We start from the raw sequence: 4,385 nt of genomic DNA on the forward strand, positions 1-4,385 counted from the left end.
GAAATGAAAAGAAAAACTTTCAAGAATTTCCTGATTTAAAATTTTCTTCCAGAAGGAATTTTTATATTTTTCCTTAAAGTGAGCAACACCATCAGGTCTCTAGAGTGTATTTGTGCTGATATCCTTCCTAAAACAGGATTAATGTTGCCCATAAGTATATACATATATATATTACATACTCTCTATATATGTCAAGTATATAAATAGTTTATTTTTAAATACTCATGGAGAAAGTGTGTGTTTGTGGTGGGTGGCTTTAAAACGATATAGCTTTGTTTCTGTAAATCAAATTCCTTTACTTTATAAATTAAGGCTGTAACCTAACACTAGTAGAATTATTGTTATTGCAACAAGCATCTGATTAGCATATTATATTAAAAATAGATAATAAAGCAGTTTCTTGGGATGACAATAAATTAAAAAGGAGAACTTATCGTTTTCAGATACTTTGAACCTGTCCTTGTAGAGGAGAGGTCGTTGTTTGAGTCTTCACTGACTTCCGGCCTAGGGGTACAGATCTTCATGTGGTGTGCAGGCAGACTCCAAGTGGGAGAAAGGACTAGCTGAGAATCCTATCACTGCTAAGGCTGACGTTGTGAAAGCTGTAATGTTATTATTATTTGGATAAGAAGTTTCCTCCATAGTTACTATTGATGTTTATATCATGGTTGTGACGTAGCTTTGGCCACACTGAAAATGTGACTTGCTGATTGTGTCGCATGCTCCCTGTCCTGTAGCGTTTGCACAGTAACAGCACCTTGGTTTTGACGATCACGTAGACAGATTTGTTTCCTCTTTTCTTAAAGTAAGTCATTTTTGGTGTTTCTTTAACAAGCCTAGAAGGTAGGGCAGCCCTCTTTGACAGTGGTTCATCTTCATCGTTGGAAAGCACTATAACGTTGTATTACTTTATATACACTACTCAAGACAAATAGTTTTAAGCTTGATTTACTACGTTTTAAAAAGTCTTTTGGGTTTCAACTGCATTCCGACCTCCATAGAAGGAAATGTATTAAGTACAACAGACTTCCTAGAGACGTAAACCTGCTGTTCAAGTATGGGAGCTGGTTCAAAGGAAGAATCATTCACCTATATCATGGCCAAGTTCCATTTATATGTTATACACACACACACATCCCCTCAGGCAATCAACCTTAGATCTGAAGCAGTGATTTTTTTAAATAAATCACCAAAGTTTCTGGGAAACTATAATCAAGGATAAACTGAAGTATAAATTGAATTTTATTATTTATTTTGTAAGGGGGAAAAGATCTTCATTTGAACTATTGTGTCATTCCTCAATCCCCTCCCTAAACTAATAACAGATTCTTTTTTTTAAAGACTTAGTTATTTATTTTTATGCATATGAGTACACCACAATTGCTCTCTTCAGACACACCAGAAGAGGGCACCAGACCCCATTACAGATGGTTGTGAGACACCATGTGGTTGCTGGGAATTAAACTCAGGACCTCTAGAAGAGCAGTCGGTGCTCTAAACCACTGAGCCATCTCTCCAGCCCCTAATAACAGATTCTTATGCGTAAGTGCGGCTTGCTTGGAGGCTACATTCCAGTATGCTGCAGGGCCAGTCAAATGTGTAGATGTTAGAGTATTTCTGTTCCCAGAATGAAAAAAAAAAAAAGAGAAGTTTTTAGATTATGAAATACTATGACAATAAAGCTATATTTCTGACTAACGTGTTGGTCTGTTCCTTCTAGGTCAAGTGTTTTTGGAAAGTTGCCCCACTAACAACAAACAAAACTATGCTTCACAAAGAAACCGTTCATTCTGTATGTAATGAACATGACCCTGTATACCGCTCAGCCTTCCGGAAAGCTGTCTCGTTTCTTTTCATGCATTCTAATACCTATATCTAGCTATTCTTTTTAACTTATGTTCACACCAAGAGAGGCTCATTAAAAGCCCTCTTGGCATCTTCCTCATCTTCCTCAATGACTAATGTGTAATGTTCCCAACAAGTTTTATGTTGTCAACTCTTAGCAAAAACCCACAAACAGATATCGTAGCGTACCCACCCCAGCCTGCGTCTGCTGCACATCCTTGCCACTGTACTAAGAACAGGTTGCAGAGAGAGGACCTACTCAACCGCTGGTCTTCTACGAAGCATGGAACTGTGGGAACTCAGTGAATGCCAATTGTTTCCAATCTTTTGGTGAGACAGCCTTGCTGTGCTTCCAGTTCTTAACTAGCATTAGACAAATGGGTTTTCCATGTTACAGGTTCGAGAACTAGCATGATATTCATGATTATTGCCTGACATTTGAAAATGTTAGTCTCAGTGTCTTGAATTCCAGGGATGGCATGAGTGTACAATCCTGAACACAAAGGCTTGGGCAGATTTCAAATACCGACAATCGGCAATGTTAAAAATTAGATTCCCCTAGAGGACTCACTACCTCACCACGGAGATCGTCGGTTGCATCCATTTCATTCTGAACAGAGGGAAAGAAAGAATGAAGGTGGAAAGGGAGAGAAGGAGGAAAGTTGGAAGAAAAAACCTTTGTATAATTAATATATAGTAATAAAAAATGAAAAAGAGAGACAGAGGCATGTAACTCTAAATACCTGCAGAGCACACAATGAACTTGCCACTGTGCACAACACACAACAAATCCCAAGTTCACATTTAGGCCTTTAAATGATAAACTTTAAAGGTGGCACAAACCTTGGTGACTTTGAGTTAGTGTCTCTTAGCTAGGACCATGCGCCACAAGAGAAAACACCGACAAACTTATTTTTTTCAAAACATGAAATTTGATGAATGAATTGTTGGGAAACAGATGTAGGGAGGGAGTCAGACATTTTTTTTGTCTTTTTTTTTTTCTGTATCATTAAGGTAGCAGTTGAATTTTACCATCTGTGTCTTGTGTCAATTACTTACTAAAGAATGACTTACCTTGACTTACTATAATACACAGGCAGCTGTTGCCCAGGACAGAAAGAACTACTCGGGAGAAGAGCCTAATTTATGGACAGGCTGGATCCCGCCACCCTGTCATGGGAACACTGATAAATTTTGCATACGTGGTGACAGGTACCCAGAATGGAACATGAGGGCTGGTCTTGTGACAAGAAAGTGTATGATGGTTGCCTTCAAGTATCTCAAGAGTCAGAAGGAGAATGACCTGCCTTGTGGCTGTAAAAGATGCTCCTGGAGTCAGTGGAGGAAGATTATACAGAATCGGAAGTCAGATCATCACCAAAAATGTTGAAAATACAGCAGGGAAAAAGTTATGTTGGGAACAAGTGAGCTCCCAGCATCAACAGCTCTTTGTGGCTGGTGCGATTTTGTGGTGGCATCCGACTGGATATGTTTCCGGTGGTCTGGGCTTCTATGATACTCCATATAGATACGCCCTTAATGTAAATGTTGGCTCCATAAAGCAAGCATAGAGGCAATGTGGCAAGCTGATCTGAGAGATTTTATTTTACTGGTATGGGCTTTGTAAAGTTTTTTGGAACACCTGTCTGTGTATACCCTTTCTGAGTCCTTGGGAGAAGCGTAGGAATAATAGAAGCACAGTGTGCTTTCCTCCTTGACAGGTGGAGAGACGGTGGCTGGAGAAATGAGTGGTGTGAGTTTGGCATGGCTGCTTCAGCACGCTGGGTGTCTCACTTGGCTGGGTGTGGATCTGATGTTTTCAGAGAAGGTTCCTTTTTGTTACGACATGGCTCCTGAAGGCAAGCCAACAGCTTCATCTGGTACTCCACTAAGTCAACGGCAATCCGTTCCAGCACTGGGGAGAACCTGATGATGTTGGACCTTGTGAGGCATAATGGGTGTGTGGCATTTCGGGCTCCAATGTCTTGTTGTTCCCCCCTTTCCCGGTCTCTTCCATGCTGTGTTGCCTATATATCAGCATGTGTCTCTGTCATGAAGATCGCTACCAAGGTGACTTTATCATGTTTTACAGTAAAAGCGGGACCTCATATGGTTTACAGAAGTTTCTAGGGCTCGGGAGTGAGGGCCAGAAAAGTGTCAGTCTGTTTACCCAGCTCCTGTTTCCAGCTTTGAGCCTCTTCACTGCTAAACGTGGAGATGATCCTCTTCTCATGTCTGTTGATTCCATGAAGATTCTGGGTCCTAGAATTCAGTCTAATGTTGATAATCAGTTCGTCAGTCTCTGGGGCGGGGAAGGTGGATCGGGAGGTAACGTGCTTGCTGCACACACAGCGTTAAGTCTTGACTTTGGAAATCCCTTACACATGTAGAAGGCTGTGAATGGTGGCAATGGTGACACATTTCTATGATCCCAGCACTGTGTAGGTTGGGACGGGCTCAGCTAGCCAGCCAGTCTAGCCAATCATTGAGCTCCAGAGTCACTGAGAGCCCCTGTCTCAATGATAGTAATAATAACAACA

Source organism: Grammomys surdaster, unplaced genomic scaffold (assembly GCF_004785775.1).
Source record: "Grammomys surdaster isolate TR1022 unplaced genomic scaffold, NIH_TR_1.0 367, whole genome shotgun sequence".
Taxonomy (NCBI): Eukaryota; Metazoa; Chordata; class Mammalia; order Rodentia; family Muridae; genus Grammomys; species Grammomys surdaster.